The sequence below is a fragment of the Ranitomeya variabilis genome, chromosome 3, assembly GCF_051348905.1.
Source record: "Ranitomeya variabilis isolate aRanVar5 chromosome 3, aRanVar5.hap1, whole genome shotgun sequence".
NCBI lineage: Eukaryota > Metazoa > Chordata > Amphibia > Anura > Dendrobatidae > Ranitomeya > Ranitomeya variabilis.
In genome coordinates, this window is record NC_135234.1 from 63,908,045 (window position 1) to 63,934,128 (window position 26,084).

At 41.4% G+C, this 26,084-nt stretch overlaps 1 protein-coding gene across 2 annotated transcripts in view; it reads left to right on the plus strand.

Moving 5' to 3' along the window:
• HTR1F (5-hydroxytryptamine receptor 1F) overlaps window positions 1-26,084 on the plus strand; it is a 436,962-nt gene that overhangs the window by 222,001 nt on the left and 188,877 nt on the right. The window contains exon 2 of one of the 2 annotated variants that reach the window (XM_077299407.1): window positions 4,535-4,599. The exons of the other annotated variant lie outside the window; for it this stretch is intronic. The gene's annotated coding sequence lies outside the window, so the exon portion shown is untranslated. The remainder of the gene's footprint in view (window positions 1-4,534; window positions 4,600-26,084) is intronic. 2 annotated transcript variants of the gene reach the window in all.

A 26,084-nucleotide genomic window follows, 5' to 3' on the forward strand; every position in this document is an offset into this window, starting at 1 on the left:
TGCATAGCCTTTGCATACACCATAAATACTTCAGAAGGGAAACTCTCGGTAAGGTTTCTATCTCAGTAGTATATCTCTACTGACAGATCCTAATATACATTCTTACTGAGAAATTAAAAGTAACTACTATGTAATTACATTTTCTTTCAAATAAAACATAAAATATTATCTTTGAAGAAATTATCCATGACCTCCCTATATGTTCCAAAACCTCAACATCATAACTAATGGTGACTCAAGGAAGCCTCGAGCAAGCTCCAGTTTTTGCCAACTCCGTATTTCTCATGCTGTGATTGAAGCCTGTCGATGTTTCTATGCACAGTGCATTTTAGCAGAAAGAAGCATATCAGTACACACAAGGGCCAATTTTGCAGGAAAGTACTGTATATAAACTATCTGTATCTTTTTGAAGTAAGTTAGTGATCTTGAGTTCCTGGAAGAAATACACAAATTAAGGCAAATAATTATACTCCGGTCTTAGTGATCGATGTTGAGGCACATAAAATAAACAGTAAATTTGCAGCACAAAATAATCATCTTTTGGACATTTTTATAGCCTCAATGGCCATATAATTACTTTAACTACCTAATGAGGCCTCTTTCACACGTCCAGATAATTCCGGTACCGGAGAAATCGGTACCGGAGTTATCCGTGTCCGTGTGTCCGTATGCTCACGTGGCACATCAGTGTGGCACACGTGCGGCATCCGTGTGCCGCCTGACGACCACACGGACGTGCAGGAGAGACAGCGCTAAACTAAGCGCTGTCCCCCCTGTGTGGTGCTGAAGCCGCCATTCATCTCTTCTCCCCCACAGGAGAGAAGAGATGAATGATCAAGTTTTTTTTTCTTTTTTGTTAAAAATAAAGTTGCTGGGACCCCCGCCTCCCATCCCCAGTGCGCTGCCCGGCCCCTTGCAGAAGAAATACTCACCCAGCTCCCGCGATGTCTCCTCTCTCCTCTCAGTGCTGGCAGCCTGTCCTGTGTGAGCGGTCACGTGGGACCACTCATTACAGTGAGGAATATGCGCATATTCCTCACTGTTATGAGCGGTCCCACGTGACCTCTCACACAGGACAAGGGGCCAGCACTGAGAGGAGAGAGGAGACATCGCGGGAGCTGGGTGAGTATTTCTTCTGCAAGGGGCTGGGCGGCGCACTGGGGATGGGAGGCGGGGGTTCCAGCAACTTTATTTTTAACAAAAAAGAAAAAAAAAACTTGATCATTCATCTCTTCCCTCCTGCGGGGGAGAAGAGATGAATGCCGCCTTCAGCACCACACAGGGGGGACAGCACTTACTGTAGCGCTGTCTCTCCTGCGGGCGGTACGTGCACATGGAGGAGAGTGCACACTGTTCTCCGTGTGCACGTGTGCAGGACGTATTGCTGTACGTGCTGCCGGAGAAACACGGACTTGCCTCCGTGTTTTGCACATGGACACACGGTCCGTGAAAACACGGAGACATGTGCACAGACCCATTCATTTGAATGGGTCTACGTATGTCATTGTCTCCGGTACATGAGAAAACTGTCACTACACGTACCGGAGACACTAACGTGTGAAAGAGGCCTGATAGTTATATATGACTACCATTATTTTCATAAAATGTTTTACTTCCATTATGACCAACAGCTCTGGAGCACAAACTCCAGCTCTAGTCATGGAAATAGTTAACTCTTAACTCAAAGAACAACAATCATGAACACATTTAATTAGGTTGTATGCACAGAATAAGTAATAGGAGCGCAATCAATGGACATCCCACAACTAGTGTCCCCACTAATCACAAGAAATAGACGTGATCACTACAGCTTTAATCTCAAAGGGAATCGCTAGTCAAGCTATGTGAAATAGAGCAGTAGTGACATGCCATAGCGCTGTCAGCCAATGTAATGCACACCACTCCACATCACAGCAAGCCGAGAAAAAGGATCTTATGGACCAAAACATTTACTTTTGCTACCTCCAAGGGGTATTTAAATAGATAGACCCATCTCCAAGATCCTATCCTTATATGTTGTTGGTATAATAATAATAATATTAGCAAATACCTACAATTGAAAATTTAGTACAGTTTTTTTTAATTTGTGATGTCACTTACCCCATGTGCAAGGAAATGCAGTAGCTTAGGTATCCATGGTTACGACCACTAATAATCAACTAACTGTCACTAAATGAGTGGTCATAACCATGGATAGCTAAGCTACTGCAATGCCCTGCACATGGGGTAACCAACATAGCGAATCAGAAGAACTATACTGCATTTCTAATGGGAGGTATTTGCTAATATTTTTAGTACCACATCTACTATTTATTGAGGATAGGATCTTGGAGGCGGGAATAACCCTTTAATTTCAGTGATGAACTTACAGTCCAATCTGCAGGCACCATGTTGTAGAGCAGGAGGAGCTGAGTAAATTGATATGTAGTTTTGTAAGAAAACATTAAGTATAACCCGTGTTTTGATCATTTAAGCCTGTGCTGTTTGGGTCCAGTAGACGGTCCTATCAGTGACTGACAGCTACCTCTGTATGCACACTTACACAAGGAAAGCTGTCAGTCACTAATAGGACCGCCCACTGGACCGAAAATCTCAGAAAGAGCAAAGAGTTCAATGCTGAAAAGTCAGATTATTTTTTGCACATACATCGGACAAGTTCTATCCAATGTTTTATTGGATAGCACTCAGACCAATGATATTGAATGAGTCAATTGTTATAGAATGAGACACTTGGGTGACATCCAAGACTCACACAATCGAGAAGATGGAGAAATCTTGTTCTCCATCTTCTCCTCACCTGTGCTTTGATTCTCTCATCTGAGAGAATCAGATCACACTAAATTGACACGCCAATCAGAGTTTGATGGGACTGTATTTAACATGATTGATCCGATTCTCGCAGAAGAGAGAATCTACGTTCGGGTGACCCCAACCTGAGAAGTCCTGGGAGAATCTGGAGTGGCGCTCACAGTTGACAATATTTGATGGTATTATGAGAAGAAGGTTGCAGCACACAAATCCAAGATTGTTAGTGAATGGAAGGCCTATAAAGAAAGGGCAGGGATTCCTCAGAATAAGGTCATAAGCCAGAGGTGCTCTACTAAAGATGTATGTCATGGTGGAGCTGAATCATTCTGAGACTTCAGTAGCCAATAATTTGGCATTTTGTGTTGAATCTGGAGAATCTACTTGTCATGTTAGTTGTGTTGAGCTATTTAAATTGTTTTTGTTTTGTTTTGTTGGTTTGCAATTTTTGCTAATAAACTTTATTTGCAATAGGGGTTGAATAATTTAGATTGTATCTGTACTACTCCTTGCTGACATCCAAAGGAAGACATCAATAAATGTAAATTTCAGTGTGTTAACTAAGCTACAGACCTCCTGAAGGTATTCTGTGGAGCAGAATGGTTGAAATAGTTCTGAGAGTGGAATAAGACGCCAAGCTTGGGAAAGTGCCCGGGGCGTTATCTTTATGAAACTTCTCGCTCGCTCACTCTAAGCCAAATCATTTTATTTATGGGTATTTTCAGTTTACAGCTGTAAACTACAGATTTATATGTAACAGTTTAATCTCGTTTCCCAGTGCTTAAGGCAACAAATGATCCATTGTAAAGAGTTAGAGGCTCTGTACACCTCTGCATGGAATTCACTGTCTAAATGTAAAATTAAGCAACTATCCAGATAGTCTTCCTTAAAGGAAATCGGTCACCTCCTACTGCGCCAAATAACGCTGAAGCCAATGCCTATAGAAGGGCTGAATAGGTTCTGGATAATTGCTCTATTGCAGTGCGCAGGTGCGGGATTACAGGGCCACCATTACAGTTAAGGGCAATGTGACGGAGATGGGAGTGGTGGTAGGCAGGGATTTCTTCCAGGCACCGCACGCCCCGGAGCTTGAAAGAAATCGTTAACCTACAGGAATAAAATAAGATTTCTATACAACATGACTGTTAATGAGGCATACAGGTAGGACTAGTTTAACAGTTCTCTCACCTGTATGCCCATATTAATAGGTCATATACATCCCTGGGGTGAGCATCTCTGATCTAAAGGTGTCCAAAGCCTTGAAATATTGCAGTGGGCTTATAGGACTCATTCACAAGACTTCCCTGTCTCTATTGGTTGGATGTATGTAGAAAATGAGCAATTTTAAACATATGTAGTCTTTGAGCTCACAGGACATACATACACTATATATGAAATAGTATTTGGGCATACCCCTTATTGAATTCAGGTTTTGTCATTTAGTGCCTTTGCCACATGTATATAAAAACCAGCCCCTCTCCCCGCAGTCACCCTTTACTACTAGTGATGAGCGAGGTACATTGCAACTAATAATAGTATATGTGTTCACATTGCAATTCACAAGTTGCCACGATCATTTCACGATTGTCTGCAGCTCTGCTTGATTTCTGCGCAACTATATTCACTATCAATATATGCAAAAAAGACACATTTTTTATGTTGTGATTCTACAAGTTGCTGTGTTGATCTGTGTTAATGGGCATTAAAACTTTATCTTTCTTGATAACAGGATTAACGACACTAGTTTATGCACTAAATCCATGGACAACACTAAATGAAAGTTATATCATGCATGTAAGTAAGAGACTATAATTAATTGGTAAATGACCTAATTTCTGTAGTTCAGTGCATTGTAATGTGTATCTCCCTGATTCCATATAACTGAGACCACACAGCCATATCATTGACTAGTTTACATACTCTTTTAATAAGAAACTAGAAGACCAACACATATAGTGCTGTAAAAAGCTTTAGGCAGGTGGGGAAGAAATGCTGCAAAGTAAGAATGCTTTGAAGTGGCAAATAGAAAAATAGAGGAATCAAAAGCAAATAAATATTTGGTGTGACCGCTCTTTGCCTTCAAAACAGAAACAAAGACTCAATTCTTCTAGATACACTTGAACAATGTCAGGAATTTCATAGGGTTATACTCAGATGTATGACTAACTAATTAAATTAAACAGATGATAATGATCATCATATTCATATGTACATTAGAAGACAAATATTAACTAAACACAAGCAGCTTTGTAGGAGGTTTAAAACTGAGTGAGGAACAGCCAAGTTCTTCCACAACGGTGAGGTTGTGGAAGACGGCTTCATGTCACAGGTCATACACCCTGGCAAGACTGAGCACAGCATCAAGAAACAAGGTAGCCATTCTGCATCAGATCGGTCTCTTCAAGGCAAAGATTTCAAATCAGACTGGGGTTTTAAGATATGCTGTTCAACCTTTTTTTTAAGAAACACCAATAAAAGAGCAACATAGAGCACTAAAGATGCAGTGGTCAGCCAAAGAAACTTAAGCAGATGAAAGTCACATCAAGCTCACTTCACTTTGAAATTGGAAGATGTCCAGCAGTACCATCAGCTCTGAACTAGAAGCAACTAGTGGGACCCTGCTACACCCATCTACTGTTCAAACAAGTTTAGGGGATCAGCCCCTGCTAAGAACTCAATTACACTGTGACTTTAAGACACAATGCTCCCTCCTGATTTCTGTGCACTTGGACTAGTCCTTTCTGCCTTGCAGCTTGCTGTGTGTTGGATTTTTATCAAGGCGCAGGAAGTATGTCATTTCAGGAATTGAAGAGGGAGCCTCTTGCCTGTGAGAGACAGCCAAGACTATAAGTGTGTGCTAACAACAAGAGACTGGTAAATGAGCTATTGGCTTAAAGGGAGAAGATAGTGCCCAATTACCACAGGATTGATCATCAGGACCGCGTCAGAAAGAAAGAGTCGCATCGCAAAGCAAGGATAGTTCTTCTCGAGCACCCTGTAACCTGAGAGTAAACAATGCTGTGGTACTAGTAATCTCTCAACCTTGAAAGTAGGAATGAGACTTGTGCGGATCCAGAAGAAGACAGATCAGTTAACCTGAAGGTAGAGCTCAACACAACAAACTCGGCCCCACTACATCAGAACCAAGCAGCAGCTAACAGACTTCCTTCTAAACTAAACAGAACTGTGAGTTCTTCAGCTAGGATGCTGTAGCAGTGTGGCCCGATTATCAAAAGCCAGGTAGGAAGTTAGAAGAGATTAGTTTGTAGAAATTGATTATACTGTTTGTGTTGAACTTTGCATTGCAATAGCTGGAGCACAGCTTGTGTGACATGATCCAGCTATCTCTCTTTGTATCTATTATTTCTGTTATCATTACAATAACTGTTAAGGTACCGTCACACTAAGCGACTTTGCAGCGAGAACGACGACGATCCGTGACGTTGCAGCGTCCTGGATAGCGATCTCGTTGTGTTTGACACGCAGCAGCGATCTGGATCCCGCTGTGATATCGCTGGTCGGAGCTAGAAGTCCAGAACTTTATTTCGTCGCTGATCACCCGCTGTCATCGCTGGATCGGTGTGTGTGACACCGATCCAGCGATGTGTTAACTTGTAACCAGGGTAAATATCGGGTTACTAAGCGCAGGGCAGCGCTTAGTAACCCGATATTTACCCTGGTTACCATTGTAAAAGTAAAAAAAAACCACTACATACTCACCTTCTGATGTCTGTCACGTCCCCCACCGGCGGCTTCCCTGCACTGAATGTGTCAGCGCCGGCCGGCCGTAAAGCAGAGCACAGCGGTGACGTCACCGCTGCTGCCGGCGCTGACACATTCAGTAAGTGCAGGAAGCTCTCGGCAGCAGCGCGTAACCCTGTGGACGCCGGGGGACGTGACAGACATCAGAAGGTGAGTATGCAGTGTTTTTTTTTTTTACTTTTACAATGGTAACCAGGGTAAATATCGGGTTACTATGCGTGGCCCTGCACTTAGTAACCCGATGTTTACCCTGGTTACCTGGGTGCTGCAGGGGGACTTCGGCATCGTTGAAGACAGTTTCAACGATGCCGAAGTCGTTCCCCTGATCGTTGGTCGCTGGAGAGAGCTGTCTGTGTGACAGCTCCCCAGCGACCACACAACGACTTACCAACGATCGCATCGCTGGTCGTGATCGTTGGTAAGTCGTTTAGTGTAACGGTACCCTTAGTCTTATTTACCGGCATATAATCCATTGTCTTTCAATAAAGTCAGTGTTTGGTTTTTGCCTCTTAGTCTACTGCCCGGTGGTGTCCTTTAGCCACCACTACACAAGTCATTGAAGAATTGTGGGAAAAAATCCATACCCTAGACATAGAAACAAGGTCAAGGGACTCAACTATACACAAAAGCATAAGAACTGCTGTGTGGAAAAATGGCAGCAGGTGCTCTCGACTGATGATGAGTAAAAAAAATGAAACATTTTACTTTGTTAACTGAAGAGCTTGAGAGCAGTATAATAATGAGTCTTTGCCTGTAATACAGGCAGAATCTTACCCATAATGTAATGCCATCAGCTTCAAATGTATTCTGCAATAGAATAACAAACCCAAACATACAGCCAATGCCATTTAAAACAACCTTCAGCTTAAAAAAAGTAGCCCTTGAAGTGATGATATGGCTCCTGCAAAGTCCTGATTTCAATATTATCAAGTCTGTCTGGGATTACACGAAGAGACAGAAGGATTTGCTTGTACCTACATCCACAGAAGATCTGTGGTTAGTTCTCCAAGATGTTTTTAACAACTTCCCTATCGAGTTCTTTCAAAAACTGTGTTCAAGTGTATCTAGAACAATTGATGCTGTTTTTAAAGCAAAAGGCAATCACACCGAATATTGATTTTAATTTCAGATTTTTCTTTTGTTCATTCATTTTGCATGTTGTTAATTAATAAAAATAATAATAAATACACTTGTATGTTTGAAAGCATTCTTACTTTTCAGCAACTTTTCCATACCTGCTTAAACATTTACACAACACTACTGTACATATAATTCTTTAACTAATATACTATAATTATAATAAGTGTATGTAAATGTTCACTATAGGCCATCTGTAATCATAAAAATTATCCATTTCAATCATATTTGGTTATATAGACTAAGCTCTCTTAGAAAGCTGCATGCCGGCAACAATCATAAACCTTAATGTTATTGCTTTATTAAAGGGCATATGTGCTAAAATGATGCACCATGCAGTTTATGTAATGCTTCTGGATAGAACAGGCCAAGCTCTTGTGGTTCCCATCCTCAGGGTTATTATTAGGCAAGAATCTCTCTCACTAGGAACTACCTTGTTAGCAAACATGAGGGTAAGAAATTGATCCAATGAAAGGAAGGTGGTGAAAGGTCGCCATATTGGGACTCCAGTTTGGTCCATGTACGCAGGGCCGGACTGGCCATCTGGCAATTCTGTCAAATGCCAGAAGGGTCTGTCTGGTCACGGGCCACCTTATCTGCTACGTTGTTAACAGAATTGATGTTCTCAAGACACCCATACTGTTAAGAGTTGTGATGGAGCCCAAAGTCGCTGACTCCGTCACTTACCCCAGCAGGCCACCGGTCTCATTAGAAATATTGGTCTTGCAGTAAATCTTGCTTTCCTCCATCCAGGGTAATACTAGTAATATACCCCATCTGGTTTTTGGGGACGGGGACAGCATGGGCCTGTGTGATTTCAAATGCCAGGGCTGAATTTCAACCCCAGTCCATACCTGCATGTATGCCACTGGCCATAGCAATTTTCCGATTATGCATTTTTCAATACCTTCTAACATTTCATCCGAAAAACTAATATTGGCTATTTTTAATAGAAATCTTACAAAGATATTTATTCCAGTTATGTGACACATTTCCAAATAAAAAAAATTGCAGCAGCAACATTTTTTATTCAAACTAAAGATACAAGACACTTATGATGAGTGACACTTTTACTTTCATACTTAGTATTAAGAAAATGTCGTATTGTAAGATTTCCTTTTTTTATTACTAATGTTTAAAAAAAACTTTTTTAAAGAAGTAGCAAAAAATAGTTCATGCAGATATCGGCTTTTTAAGCTTTTTAAGGATCGGAGACTTTCAGATACTTACAGCTTATTATCTTATTGTACATGGTTTCTTAACTACATTTTGTTCATGTCCCCAATGAATACGACTATCAGTCAAATGAGCAGCTGACCTTTCAGTCTAAATGAATTCTGAATTATTCATCCTCAGCATTACAGATTGACAATAGCAAAAATCCCATGTTTCTGCTGCTAGATAGCAGCTGGCAAAATAAACAGTTAATGTAATGTATTAATCAAAAGTGAAGGTGATTGACTAATTGTGGGTATTCTATAAAGCCTGGAATGCAAATGGTTATCTAATTATTACGCAGTAAATATTCCACTTCTTTGACTTCTACATTGGGTGCATATTATACACTAGGCTCATATTTATTACTTAAAGGTTTTAAAGGGGTTGTAAAATCAATGAAACCAAATATTTAAAAATAAAAAAGACCCCAATACTCACCCTCACCGATCCCGTAAAACCCGTTCGATGCTTACCTTGTCCCCACTGGTCCCTTCTTCTGTATACACTCTCAATACACCAGAAATAACCTCAAAGTCTTACTCTGCCAAAGTAATGATGACTCTGAGAGTAAAACAGAACCCATAAAGGAAATTAGGCTGGCACACTTTCAGTACATCACCATCAAGAACACATTAATTCATTAATTCATTCAATGTTCCAACCATACTTAAAAAAAAGTCATCCCTGAGTTCCAAGGTGTTTTAAGGTCCATTCATACGGACCAATTAGTCGCACTAACATTGGTCAATATTAACTGATCAGCTATTATTTAACAGCCAGTTTACACAGGCAGACAGAGGAAACCAATCTATCTAAGCCATCTGTAATAGATCGTTCAGTCCATATGGGTTTACACAGGGTGATGAACTCCCTAGAACAATATATCTTTTAAAAGGTCATCGCAAAAGATGCGATTAACCTGCAGATATGAGAAGAAAGGCACTTTATTACTCCAGGGAAGCCTCTGCCTTTCAGTCGTAGAGGCGCAGCCGATTTGGTTTCAGTCACAGTTTAGTGTATAGTGAGTGGTGGCTGTAACCATGCCACAGCACTGACTGACAGCCGCCTCAGCACTGATGACTGAGAGTGGTCACAGCTGCCACTCACTGTTTATGAAGCAGTGACTGAAGCCATGCCGGCAGTGTCTCTATGACTGAAAGCAAGAGGCTGCCTGGAAAATTAAACTTAATTTCTTTCTGGTAGCTGAGCTCTCAGTACAGTGGCCACATAACATTAGAAAGCTATTTACTGGCGGTCTCCCCTATATATCTGCAGGCTAATAGTGTTTGGGGACATGCTCCCTGGGGTTCCCGTTAAGTGTGATTAAAAATCATTTCACCCACCAAATGAGTGTTTTGATCATTCTTGAGGTGATTGGCAGCCTATGTACACAACAAGATTGTGGTGAAATGAGTTTTCCTAGGTATGCTAGTTCTCAAGAACCTTGCAGTATAAATGCACTTTATGTCCGTTCATTCTGAAGATCTTTATCTAGTTCACTCTCTATTAGTTATTCCCTTAGCAGCTTATACTCCAATATTAAGAATTCACAGTTTTGTAAAACTGATTATTAATGGAAGATGCATCAGGAAACTTAGAAGGATCATTAATAAATGTATTAACTTTTCCAAATATAACCTTAGGAGCAAAATATCTATTTCTAAAAAAAATCAAATGTTTTAATGCAGAAAATAGTTGTTAAACTAGGTCAAGACTGGTCCATTCATGACCAGACACATTTTCATGTATGACCCTACAGAGAATGAGAAGGAGCAAGCAATACGAAATACATAAATACATGTTAGGTGTCGAGTTCCCGCCTCTGCACAGGGGGAATCTCAAACCATCTCCGCTGCGGTCTTCCATTCTTCTCCAGCCACAGTGGAGTCTGCTCAGCAGAGACGTCGGTCCCAGCGTCTAGCTCAGGCTGATACTGGGCGACTGGTTACTGCTGCACTTCCAGGCTCTGTCTTTGTAGCCAGCAGTGATCAGCAGCGAGCAGGTCTTTCTGGGACTAAGTCCTGCTTTTCTCATACTGAGCATACCCACGGGACGACCTCCCATTGGAGGTCGGGGGTCACATGCTCAGGTCCTGTTGCGGCTCCTATTGGTCCATCTGGAACATCATCAACTTAGAGCACAAAAAACCTGAGAACAACAATAAATAATAAATAATTATTAAAAGAAGTTACAAAAAAGATGTTTTACAGCAAAGTAATAACCAAGAGAAGAAATTTTTTTTTCTCAAGAGAACAATCACAAAAAGACGGCCATATCAATTCTTTCGTTTAAGCCTAATGGACCCATTGCCTCTGTACGCAGGATCCATTTTCCTTCTCTCTTAAGAAGCAATCTATGAAGGTCCCCGCCCCGCTGAGGTAAACTAACCTGCTCTAGGCCTATGAACCCCAACACATCCGTGTTGCCTGCATGAACCTGTCTAACATGCTTGATTAGCCGTGGAGCACCCTTCCCTGACCGAATCGAGTTGAAATGCTCTCTAACTCTTATAAATAACGGGCAAATGGTTTTCCCAATATAGAAAAAACCACATGGGCATATAATGGCATAAACTACATGTGTCGTCCTACAAGAAATAAATTGTCGTACCTGGGAGATAGCGCCTAATTGTAACTTATTACCAGTCATATGGAAGGAGCAAAAATTACATTGGCCGCATTTATAATTACCTTTTAAGGCTGCCTTTTCTAACCAGTTATCCTGCTCACTCACTCATAAAACAGTTATGGACTAATAAGTCCTTCACATTTCTACTGCGGCGAGATTTATTGTTGTTCTCAGGTTTTTTGTGCTCTAAGTTGATGATGTTTTATTGTTTTTTATATATTCACATGTTGTTAAGTTATACTTTGGTAGGTGGGTTATCGTATTAAGATGACGTCAGGTGTTGGGCGGCCCCTTGGACACTGGCAGCTTAAGGGTGCCTTCCCACTTCCTCTTGCCATTAGGACCCGTGGAAGCGCAGCCACGCGAAACGGCCGTCGTCCTTCTTGTCCTCCTTCTCCCTTGTTTTTCGCTGCACATGCCGTAATAAAGGATTGTTTATCACAGGACCGGCGAGTGCACCATCATATTTGTTCTTATTTTCTCTTTTATATTACTGCCATATAGTCCGTCATTACTCAGCAGCAGGTTCCATCTCTGCACGGTGGACCCCGGGCTGCGAACGCACCTCATACCTTCTCTCTAATTATTTGGTGCATTCCACTAGCCCTAACAATACATAAGAGAAAACAGAACATCTATTGTCAATATAATCCATACATAGTATAAGACAGAAATACAGAGAACAAGAAAAGCTGTACTCCCCATAGAAAATTCACATATTATAGCAAGTAACCTACAAATAAATAGTTGGGGCAGTATGTAAAGTCCTGCTCATTGTTATTGGCACCTCTTCAGTTTTGTCATAGACTGTACAATGTCCTCAGAAATAAATGGAAATGTACCAAAGTTATATCCTCATGATTTTTTAATTAGTGGTCCAAAGTAATACAGCAATAAAACATTTTTTCAACGTTTTTCAACTTACATGTTGCAATTTCAAAGAAGAAACAGAATAAACAGCATGTGCAGAAGTAAAGGCACCACTAATTAATACTTGGTTGTACCTCCTTTGGCATTTTTTGACAGCTTCCAAATGATTCTTGTAGCCATCTATAAGCTTCTTGCACTTCTCAGCTGGTATTTTCTTCCACTGTTCCTTTGCAGATTATTCAAGCTCTTGAATATTTGCTGGATCCTTTTTAACAATGGCAGATTTAAGCTCACCCCAAAGATTTTCAATGGGATTCCTGTCAGGACTCATTGCTGGCCATTTTAGAACAGTCAATTTTTTCTTTTTCAACCATTCCTGTGTGCTTTTGGATGTGTGCTTTGGGTCATTGTCTTACTGGAGGACCTATGATGTTTGACTCAAACTAATTTTTCTTACACTGGGTAGGACATTTCACTCTAAAATCTCTTGATAATTCTCTGATTTCATGATTTCTGTGATATGGTTAAGACCTGCAGTACCAGATGCAGCAAAGCAACCCCACAGCATTATGGATCCTCCACCATGCTTAACTGTTGGTAGGGTGTTTTTTTTTTCTTATAAGCTTCATTGCACCATCTGTAAATAAACTGTTGCTTTGCATTGCCAAAAAGCTCTATTTTTGTTTCATCTGTCTACAGAACATTTCCCAGAAGTATTGTGGTTTGTCAAGGTACTCTTTGGAAAAGATCAGTCCTTCCTTTTTATGTCTTCTTCGACAATGGTTTCTTACTTGGCCTTCACTCAAAAAGCGCTGCTTGATTTAGTGTACGTGTATGGTACTTGTTGAAATCATGACCCCAGACTGTCCCAGTTGGCCTTCACGTCTTTGGATATTTGATGTGGTGTTTTTCCACAATTCGCTCCATTTTTCGAAGACGTATCTTTGCAATTTGCCTCTTTCCCCCATGTCTATTTTGGCTCTTGATGGTTACATGCTTTGCAAACTTGTTAATAACATTGCACACTGTTAAAATTGGATGCCAATGTATTTGGACATGGCCTTATACCCTTTGGAAGTCTTGTGTTTGCTAATAATAGCAGTTCTGATATCCTCAGACAGCTGCTTTGTCTTCGTCATTGTGACAAAGGAACAGGGCCTACTATGTGGCTTTTTAAAACACTGAAGTCATCATTCATTGGCTAATTCGTGTCACATGGGCACCGACAATCACAGCTGATTCTCATTTGTGATCTACCACAGGCGAGTCAAAATGTGTTTCCATACTAATTAAATGTAAAGGGTGCCAATACCAGTGTCACAGTAAGCTTTAGGTTTTCCTATTTTTCCCTCCTATTGTTTTTTCTTTTAAATTATTGTTTATCATTTGCTCTTTTGTATTTAATACGAGTGCTCTATACAAAAAACGGTTTCACTTGATTCATTTTTTTCAGGCGATATTCCACATTATGTACTTAAACTTTATGGGTGCCAATAACGATGAGCAGAACTGTAAATATACTATTTTGTCAAGTGAATAAATCACTATATAATAATGTATTGGCCAACCGTATCTATATTGAATATACTGTCAAAAAACATGAGAACAGACAGACATACACATGAACTGACAAGAAAGTACCTATGTAAGGCCGGGTCACACTAGAGAGTTTTACAGACGTATGAGAGGCGCAAAAACTACGCATTGCACACGGACCATTGATTCTCTATGGAGCAGCTCCTATCTGCCGTATATTTCTCAGCCGTATTTTACGGGCTGAGAAAATCGCAGCATGCTGCGTTTGTCAGCGTATTGCCCAAAAAATCCACCAATGAATGTCTATGAGGGCGATAAAAATATGGACTACACACGGACCATCAGTGTGACTTGCGAGAAATACGCACCGGTGTTCTACAGAAAAGCCGGTAATTCAGTGCGGTTTACAGTAAAATCACACAGACAGGTTAGAATAGAATAGAGAAAATAAATGTCTACACATAGTATAGGGGTATATATACATATATATATATATATATATATATATATATATATATATTTATATTTCATATAGCGGTAGATAGCAGAAAAGCCGGTAATTCAATTACCGGCTTTTGCTATCTCCTTCCCAAACCCGACAGGATATGAGACATGGTTTACATACAGTAAACCATCTCATATCCCTTATTTTTTTGCATATTCCTCACTACTAATGTTAGTAGAGTCTTTGTGCAAAATTTGGGGGCTCTATCCTATCTGTTAAAATAAAGGTTTAATTCACGGAAAAAACTGGCGTGGGCTCCCGCGCAATTTTCTCTGCCAGATGTCTGTCTAGCCTCTGTGTGAAGACTTCCATTGAAGGAGAACTCACCACTTCTCCTGCCAGCCTGTTCCACTCATTGATTACCCTCACTGTCAAAAAGTTTTTTTCTAATATCTAATCTGTGTCTCCTCCAATTCAGTTGCATCCCATTGCTTCTAGTCTTTCCTCTTGACTTTTTTTCTCTGTTTTTTTTGTGTTGTCCCAATACACACAAAGGAAGTAAACATGTGTATAACAAAACGTGTAGTTACAATCATTTTCTGTGAGAACACTTTTGGCCATGACGGTATGTGGTATTTCTGCATCAATTAAAATCCATTCTATCAAAATATAAAAATAAGTAACCTGATAAGTTAACACTGTAAAATGCAAAAATTGTGTTTTTTTAGTCACCGCAACAACGCAAAACAATTACGTAAGAAATAAAAATGTTATATTTATCCCCAAATGGTATCATTAAAAATGCTGTCTCCCCCACAAAAAATAAGCCCTCACCCTGCTCCAGCAACCAAAAGATTACAGATCTCGAAAAATAGAGAGAATCGAAAAAAAAAATTCCACCACTGAAATAATAAAAAAATGGACAAGTTTGGCATCTCTGTAATTGTACTAATACAGAGAATCATATTGTCAGATATTTTTAACCACTTAATATTGAATGTAAAAATAATTTTCAAAAAATGATGTCAGAATTGCATTTTTTTCCACAGTTTCAATGCACTTGAACTTTTTTTTCCCATTTTCCTGTACACTATTTGGTGAAATGAATAGCTCACTCAAAATGAATAAATCACAAAAGTATAATTTATTCCTCAAAAAAACAAGCTCTCATACATCTATGTGTTTAGAAAAATGTTTTGTACTTGGAAGAAAGGTTCGAAAAAATTTACGCAAAAGTGGAAATTGGCCACCTGGGGAAAGGTTGGAAATACACATTGTATCACAACAATTTTGACTAAAGTTTTAAAAAATCTAATGTGCATCAGAAAAGCCTCAGTTTTTATGACATCTACAAACTTCGGACAGATGAAATGGGTTTTTACTCACACTCCCTTTGCTCTCCTGGGAAATAAGTGGCACCAGATGTGTTTGGTAGCTGCTTATCCTATGTGCACAGTCAGACAGCCGTATAACATGGACGCAGATCGCATCGCAATGCTCGGACTGGCTGGTGGCTCTCCAGAACCGAGCATGACAGCTGCATTGAAATACATGCTTGTTAGGCCACGCTCACACGTTCTGGATTTCACATCAGTATTTGGTCAGTATTTCGCATCAGTATCTGTAAGCCAAAAGGAGGAGTGGGTGAAAAATACAGAAATGATGACGAGTTTATATTATACTTAAAAATACTCACCAAATGCTGAACGTGTGAAAGTAGACTTACGCTCAGGTCAGGAGAGCTAACAACCAGTCTGAGCATTGCGATGCAATTATTGTCCATGTTATATGGGTGTCTTCCTGCCCCTACCCCCTTGTTAAAAAAAAAAATCGGTCTAGATAATTGCTTACATCTATCTTTCCTATGTTTATAGTCCATCAGAGACAAGCAGCAAGTGAGGGAGTTAATAGGAACAGAGATGCAAGATGTACAAAAGTTAAATAAAAGGAACATCAGGGAGATAAAAAATATAATGCAATAATAATTATAAGAAAAACTACCTTGAAAAGATACCCTAGGTACAACATGAAGAACTATTACTGGGTCTGGTCCCATGGTTTCCCATAGGCCATAATACAGTTTTGAACAGTGTAAGCCAGTAAGATGGATTTGCCTACAACATTACAGCCACAATGTCCAAGACATCCAGCAGTTGAGATTTATTTTAAAAACAGCTGCCATAGCAAATCAAATCACTTATATTGGCACATGTGAAGCATTTAAGTAGTTTTATTAATTTATTACATTAGGTAATAGATAACTTGATTACAGAGTGCGTGCTCCAAGCAGATGCTGTTACAATTTGTCCTTGAAATCGAGTAGATGTGCACAGTCTTTTGTTATGATCCTTAGTGGTTGAGGATCACGAATTACTCCAGCTAAGTAACATACATAGGACAAGCTCTAGGGAGGTGGCAAACTGGACTGACCGCAAATCTGAACCTATCCAAACACACTAGAAGTAGCCGGTGAATGTGTCTAAAAATCCTAGACGTCTCGAGCCAGCCTGAGGAACTAACTACCCCTAGAGAGAAAGAAAGACCTCTCTTGCCTCCAGAGAAATATTCCCCAAAGAAATAGAAGCCCCCAACATATAATAACGGTGAGGTAAGAGGAAGGCACATACACAGGGGTGAAAACAGATTTAGCAAATGAGGCCCACTAATACTAGATAGCAGAAAATAGTAAAGTGGTCTGTGCGGTCAGTAAAAAACCCTTACAAAAAATCCACACTGAGATTTCAAGAACCCCCGCACCAACTAACGGTGGGGGGGGGAGAAACTCAGTCCCCTAAAGCAACCAGCAAGCGAGGAAATCACATTTTAGCGAGCTGGACTAAAAACATAATAAATGCTGATAATCAAAAAATGATCAAACAAAAACTTAGGTTGTCTTGGAGAGACTGGGAGCAAGGTAGTCACAAGGAATCTGAAGAGCACTGAATACATTGAGAGCAGGCAAGGAACTGAGTATCCAGGTGAACTAAATAGGAAACCCACCAAGGATAATGAACCAGCTGATGCTGCCAACCTGCAGAAAGACAACACTACACAGTACCGCTTGTGACCACTAGAGGGAGCCCAAAAACAGAGTTCACAACAGTACCCCCCCCTTGAGGAGGGGTCACCGAACCCTCATCAAGACCCCCAGGGCGATCAGGATGAGCCGCGTGGAAGGCACGAACCAAATCGGCCGCATGAACATCAGAGGCGACAACCCAGGAATTATCCTCCTGACCATAGCCCTTCCACTTCACCAAATACTGAAGCCTCCGTCTAGAGATACGAGAATCCAAAATCTTCTCCACCACGTACTCCAATTCGCCCTCGACCAGCACCGGAGCAGGAGGCTCAACAGAAGGAACCACAGGTACCACATACCTCCGCAACAAAGACCTATGGAACACATTATGAATGGCAAACGATGCTGGGAGATCCAAACGAAAAGACACCGGGTTAAGGATTTCCAAGATCTTATAAGGACCGATGAAGCGAGGCTTGAATTTAGGAGAGGAGACCTTCATAGGAACATACCGAGAAGACAGCCACACCAAATCCCCAACACGAAGTCGGGGACCCACACCGCGGCGGCGGTTGGCAAAGCGCTGAGCCTTCTCTTGTGACAACCTCAAATTGTCCACCACATGGTTCCAAATCTGCTGCAACCTATCCACCACAGAATCCACCCCAGGACTGTCAGAAGGCTCAACCTGACTCGAGGAAAAACGAGGATGGAAACCAGAATTGCAGAAAAAAGGCGAAACCAAAGTAGCAGAACTAGCCCGATTATTAAGGGCAAACTCGGCCAATGGCAAAAAAGTCACCCAATCATCCTGATCAGCAGAAACAAAACATCTCAAATAAGTTTCCAACGTCTGATTAGTTCGCTCGGTTTGGCCATTAGTCTGAGGATGGAAGGCCGACGAAAAAGACAAATCAATGCCCATCTTAGCACAAAAAGTCCGCCAAAACCTGGACACAAACTGGGATCCTCTATCAGACACAATATTTTCAGGAATGCCGTGCAAGCGAACCACATTCTGAAAAAATAGAGGAACCAAATCGGAGGAAGAAGGCAACTTAGGCAAGGGCACCAAATGGACCATCTTGGAAAAACGATCACACACCACCCAGATGACAGACATTTTCTGAGATACCGGAAGATCCGTAATAAAATCCATGGAAATGTGCATCCAGGGCCTTTTCGGAATAGGCAAAGGCAAAAGCAAACCGCTGGCACGAGAACAGCAAGGCTTAGCCCGAGCACAAATCCCACAAGACTGCACAAAGGAACGAACATCCCGCGACAAGGAAGGCCACCAGAAGGACCTAGCCACCAAATCTCTGGTACCAAAAATCCCAGGATGACTCGCCAACACCGAAGAATGAACCTCGGAAACAACTCTGCTGGTCCATCTATCCGGGACAAACAGTCTCTCTGGTGGACAACGGTCAGGTCTATCCGCCTGAAATTTCTGCAGCGCTCTTCGCAAATCTGGGGAAATGGCAGACAAAATCACTCCCTCTCTGAGAATACCAGCCGGCTCAGAAACTCCCGGAGAGTCAGGCACAAAACTCCTAGAAAGTGCTTCAGCTTTCACGTTCTTCGAACCAGGCAGATATGAGACCACGAAGTTGAAACGGGAGAAAAACAACGACCAACGAGCCTGTCTAGGATTCAGGCGCTTGGCAGATTCAAGGTAAATCAGATTTTTGTGATCAGTCAAGACCACCACACGATGTTTAGCTCCTTCGAGCCAATGTCGCCACTCCTCAAATGCCCACTTCATAGCCAACAACTCCCGATTACCAACATCATAATTCCGCTCGGCAGGCGAAAACTTTCTTGAAAAGAAAGCACATGGTTTCATCACAGAGCCATCAGAGCTTCTCTGCGACAAAACAGCCCCTGCTCCAATCTCAGAAGCATCAACCTCGACCTGGAAGGGGAGAGAGACATCTGGCTGACATAAGACTGGAGCTGAAGAAAACCGCTGCTTCAGCTCCCGAAAGGCCTCCACGGCCGCAGGAGACCAATTAGTCACATCAGAACCCTTCTTGGTCAAATCCGTCAAAGGTTTAACCACGCTAGAAAAATTAGCGATGAAACGACGGTAAATATTAGCAAAACCCAAGAACTTCTGAAGACTCTTAACAGACGTGGGCTGAGTCCAGTCATGAATAGCCTGGACCTTGATTGGGTCCATCTCCACAGTAGAAGGAGAAAAAATAAAACCCAAAAAGGAGACCTTCTGCACTCCGAAGAGGCATTTTGAGCCCTTCACAAATAAAGCATTAGCACGCAGGACCTGAAACACCATCCTGACCTGCTTCACATGGGACTCCCAATCATCAGAAAAGACCAAAATGTCATCCAGATAAACAATCATAAATTTATCCAGATATTCTCGGAAGATGTCATGCATGAAAGACTGAAACACAGAAGGAGCATTAGAGAGTCCAAAAGGCATCACCAAGTACTCAAAATGGCCTTCAGGCGTATTAAATGCTGTTTTCCATTCATCTCCCTGCTTAATGCGCACAAGGTTATACGCACCACGGAGATCTATCTTGGTGAACCAACTGGCACCCTTAATCCGAGCAAACAAATCAGACAATAGTGGTAAAGGATACTGAAATTTGACTGATTTTATTCAGAAGACGATAATCTATACAAGGTCTCAACGAACCGTCCTTCTTGGCCACAAAAAAAAATCCTGCACCAAGAGGGTAAGAGGATGTCCCTTCTCCAAAGACTCCTTTATATAACTCCGCATCGCGGCATGCTCTGGTATAGACAGATTAAAAAGTCGTCCCTTAGGGAATTTACTACCAGGAATTAAATTTATAGCACAGTCACAATCCCTATGAGGGGGCAGGGCACTGGACCTGGGTTCATCAAATACATCCTGGTAGTCAGACAAAAACTCAGGGACCTCAGAAGGAGTGGAAGAAGCAATAGACACCAACGGAACATCGCCATGAATTCCCTGACAACCCCAACTTGACACAGACATAGCTTTCCAATCTAAAACTGGATTATGAGCCTGCAGCCATGGCAGACCCAAAACGACAACATCATGCAAATTATGCAGAACAAGAAAGCGAATCACCTCCTGATGTACGGGAGTCATGCACATGGTCATTTGCGTCCAATACTGAGGCTTATTCTCAGCCAATGGCGTAGCATCAATTCCCCTCAGAGGAATAGGAAATTCCAAAGGCTCCAGGACAAAACCACAGTGCCTGGCAAACGACAAATCCATCAGATTCAGGGCAGCACCCGAATCCACAAAAGCCATAACCGGGTAGGATGACAAAGAACAAATCAAAGTAACAGACAAAATAAACTTAGGCTGCATAGTACCAATGGTGACAGGTTTAGCGATTTTTTTTAAGCGTTTAGAGCATGCTGAGATAACATGAGTAGAATCACCACAGTAAAAGCAAAACCCATTTTGACGTCTATGACTTTGTCGCTCAATTCTGGTCAGAGTTCGGTCACATTGCATAGACTCAGGTCTCTGTTCAGAAAATACCGCCAAAGGATGAGCAGATTTGCGCTCCAGCAAACGCCGATCAACCTGAATGGCTAAAGCCATAGAATCACTCAGACCATAACATTCTTAACGGCCTCAGAAAGACCTTCTCTGAAATTTGCAGCCAAGGCACACTCATTCCATTGAGTAAGCACCGACCATTTCCGAAATTTTTGACAATACACCTCTGCTTCATCCTGACCTTGAGAGATAGCCAGCAACGCTTTTTCTGCCTGATTCTGAAGATTAGGCTCCTCATAAAGCAGTCCAAGAGCCAGAAAAAATGCATCTACATTAAGCAATGCAGGATCTCCTGGCGCCAGAGAGAAAGCCCAATCTTGAGGGTCGCCACGCAACAAGGAGATAACAATTTTAACTTGCTGAGCGGAATCACCAGAGGAACGAGGTCTCAGAGATAGAAATAACTTACAATTATTCTTAAAGTTTAGAAACCTAGATCTATCACCAGAAAACAACTCAGGAATGGGTATCTTTGGTTCTGACATAGAGCTATGAATAACAAAATCCTGAATACTTTGCACCCGTGCAGTCAGATGATCCACACTAGAAGTCAGAGTCTGAAAATTCATGTCTGCAGCTGAGCTTAAAACCACCCAGAGTTCAAGGGGATGAAAGAAGCTAAACAGACTGCAGCAAAGGCAAAGCGGAAGGGAAAAAAAAAAATGTACTCAGGTCTTCTTTTTATCCCACTTCTGCGATGCATTAAACACTTTTGAGGCCTGCTCTACTGTTATGATCCTTAGTGGTTGAGGATCACGAATTACTCCAGCTAAGTAACATACATAGGACAAGCTCTAGGGAGGTGGCAAACTGGACTGACCGCAAATCTGAACCTATCCAAACACTAGAAGTAGCCGGTGAACGTGTCTAAAAATCCTAGACGTCTCGAGCCAGCCTGAGGAACTAACTACCCCTAGAGAGAAAGAAAGACCTCTCTTGCCTCCAGAGAAATAATCCCCAAAGAAATAGAAGCCCCCAACATATAATAACGGTGAGGTAAGAGGAAGGCACATACACAGGGGTGAAAACAGATTTAGCAAATGAGGCCCACTAATACTAGATAGCAGAAAATAGTAAAGGGGTCTGTGCGGTCAGTAAAAAACCCTTACAAAAAATCCACACTGAGATTTCAAGAACCCCCGCACCAACTAACGGTGTGGGGGGGAGAAACTCAGTCCCCTAGAGCAACCAGCAAGCGAGGAAATCACATTTTAGCGAGCTGGACTAAAAACATAATAAATGCTGATAATCAAAAAATGATCAAACAAAAACTTAGCTTGTCTTGGAGAGACTGGGAGCAAGGTAGTCACAAGGAATCTGAAGAGCACTGAATACATTGAGAGCAGGCAAGGAACTGAGTATCCAGGTGAACTAAATAGGAAACCCACCAAGGATAATGAACCAGCTGATGCTGCCAACCTGCAGAAAGACAACACTACACAGTACCGCTTGTGACCACTAGAGGGAGCCCAAAAACAGAGTTCACAACAGTCTTTATGGAGGAGTTCTCCTCTATTTGTGCATATTGCGGATATAGAGTCTCTTGCACAGTCCAACATCTGCTGCAAGTTCTGTTCTTTCTGTAAAAGGTGGAAAAGCAAATGGCAATTCTGGTTCATTTTGCTTTTTGGTCTTTGTCATTGTGAGCAGGGGCGTAACGATAATGGTGGTAGAGATCGTGACTGCAACCAGGTCTGAGCAGGTAAGGGGCCTGCCAATGACAGTACAAACTTCAACTGGAGGTGCATCCTCAGACGCACATTCATCTGAAGTGTATTGCAGCACAAAGACCCTCTCTATCTATGCGTTGCAATGCCAGCTGTTACCTATCAGTTTTATACAGTTTTATACCTTTTCCCGTAGATCCGTTGACAATTCTTTTGCTTTCCCCAAGTCTCACAATCCAGAAACGACAGTGGCTGGATGAAAGATGAAAGAGTCTGTCTGGATCCCAGAAACTCACTTAGCTTTTATGCACACACTGATGACAAGCAAACAGGTCAAAAGTGAGGATGTTACCTTTAGTAGCCATTCAAACCCATTTGTGTCAACTTTCGTGCATGTTATCAGGCCAAAATCACCAGGGTATGTTAACTTTTGATCAGAATCATTTGGATAATTTTGGTTGGCATTTTTATTTAAAAAGAGAAAACACAGTAGTTTGACAATAAATGGCTTCACCCAACCACTAACCATGAGTGGATAAAAAGGTTTGGTGTTATCTTTCATATTCTCTGAAAAAGGCCAAAAAAGCAAAAATTCTGCCATGGTATGTAAACTTTTGAGCACAACTGTAACAGGATGGAGCTCATGGTGAGGAACAAATATACCAGGATGGGACCAGGATGGGGAACATATAGACCAGGATGAGGCCAGGATGAGGAACATATATGCCAGGAAGGAGGACATTATATATATTTACAGTACAGACCAAAAAGTTTGGACACACCTTCTCATGTAAAGATTTTTCTGTATTTTCATGACTATGAAAATTTTACATTCACACTGAAGGCATCAAAACTATGGATTAACACATGTGGAATTATATACTTAACAAAAAAGTGTGAAATAACTGAAAATATGTCTTATATTCTAGGTTCTTCAAAGTAGCCACCTTTTGCTTTGACGACTGCTTTGCACACTCTTGGCATTCTCTTGATGAGCTTCAAGAGGTAGTCTCAGGGAATGGTCTTTCAACAATCTTGAAGGAGTTCCCAGAGATGCTTAGCACTTGTTGGCCCTTTTGCCTTCACTCTGCGGTCCAGCTCACCCCAAACCATCTCGATTGGGTTCAGGTCTAGTGACTGTGGAGGCCAGGTCATCTGGCGTAGCACCCCATCACTCTCCTTCTTGGTCAGATAGCCCTTACACAGCCTGGAGGCGTGTTTGGGGTCATTGTCCTGTTGAAAAATAAATGATTGTCCAACTAAACGCAAACCGGATGGAATAACATGCCGCTGCAAGATGCTGTGGTAGCCATGCTGGTTCAGTATTCCTTCAATTTTGAATAAATCCCCAACAGTGTCACTAGCAAAGCACCCCTACACCATCACACCTCCTCCTCCATGCTTCACGGTGAGAACCAGGCATGTAGGGTCCATCCATTCACCTTTTCTGCGTCGCACACAGACACGGTGGTTGGAACCAAAGATCTCAAATTTGGACTCATCAGACCAAAGCACAGATTTCTAATGTCCATTCCTTGTGTTCTTTAGCCCAAACAAGTCTCTTCTGCTTGTTGCCTGTCCTTAGCAGTGGTTTCCTAGAAGCTATTTTACCATGAAGGCCTGCTGCACAAAGTCTCCTCTTAACAGTTGTTGTAGAGATGTGTCTGCTGTTAGAACTCTGTGTGGCATTGACCTGGTCTCTAATCCGAGCTGCTGTTAACCTGCGATTTCTGAGGCTGGTGACTCGGATAAACTTATCCTCAGAAGCAGAGGTGACTATTGGTCTTCCTTTCCTGGGGCAGTCCTCCTGTGAGCCAGTTTCTTTGTAGCCCTTGATGGTTTTTGCCAATGCACTTGGGGACACTTTCAAAGTTTTCCCAATTTTTCGGACTGACTGACCTTCATTTCTTAAAGTAATGATGGCCACTCGTTTTTCTTTACTTAGCTGCTTTTTTCTTGCCATAATACAAATTCTAACAGTCTATTCAGTAGGACTATCAGCTGTGTATCCATCAGACTTTTGCACAACACAACTGATGGTCCCAACCCCATTTATAAGGCAAGAAATCCCACTTATTAAACCTGACAGGGCACACCTGTGAAGTGAAAACCATTCCTGGTGACTACCTCTTGAAGCTCATCAAGGAGCGTGCAAAGCAGTCATCAAAGCAAAAGGTGACTACTTTGAAGAACCTAGAATATAAGACATAATCTCAGTCATTTCACACTTTTTTGTTAAGTATATAATTCCACGTGTGGTAATTCATAGTTTTGTTGCCTTCAGTGTGAATGTACAATTTTCATAGTCATGAAAATATAGAAAAATCTTTAATTGAGAAGGTGTGTCCAAACTTTTGGTCTGTACTGTATATATACATATATATATATATATATATATATATATATATATATATATATATATATATATATATATATATATATATATTTATATATATATATATATATATATATATATATATATAGTGGGTACGGAAAGTATTCGACCCCTTTAAATTTTTCACTCTTTGTTTCATTGCAGCCATTTGGGAAATTCAAAAAAGCTAATTTTTTTTTCTCAGTAATGTACACTCTGCACCCAATCTTGACTGAAAAAAAAAGAAATGTAGAAATTTTTGTACACTTATTAAAAAAGAAAAACTGAAATATCACATGGTCATAAGTATTCAGAACCTTTGCTCAGACACTCATATTTAAGTCACATGCTGTCCATTTCCTTGTGATCCTCCTTGAGATGCTTCTACATTCTAAATTCTGCCTGGATGGGTAGTTTCCAGAAGAAGTGCGTAGGCTTGTGCAGATTGATCAATGGATCTCCTGTCTATTTTCCTTGAGGAAGCTGCTTCCAAGTAAAATGAGGCTTGTACATGTTCCTAAGGCCGGGGACACACACAACGTATAAAAAAACGGTCCATTTTTCACGGACGAGAATCGCACAAATGTTTCCAAAACAGTGATCCGTGTGCAGTGCGAGGATGCGATTTCCTAGCATCAAATGATCCTTTTGACATCCGTGTGACATCCGTATGGCATCCGTACTGCGATATTTTCTCGCAGGCTTGCAAAACCGACATCTAATGGATTTATGTGCTCAAATGTTCGTTAAAACATATATACAGTATGTATATATATATATATATATATATATACACTCACTGGCCACTTTATTAGGTACACCATGCTAGTAACGGGTTGGACCCCTTTTGCCTTCAGAACTGCCTCAATTCTTCGTGGCATAGATTCAACAAGGTGCTGGAAGCATTCCTCAGAGATTTGGGTCCATATTGACATGATGGCATCACACAGTTGCCGCAGATTTGTCGGCTGCACATCCCTGATGCGAATCTCCCGTTCCACCACATCCCAAAGATTTCATGTTGTTTACGCCAAATTCTGACCCTACCATCCGAATGTCGCAGCAGAAATCGAGACTCATCA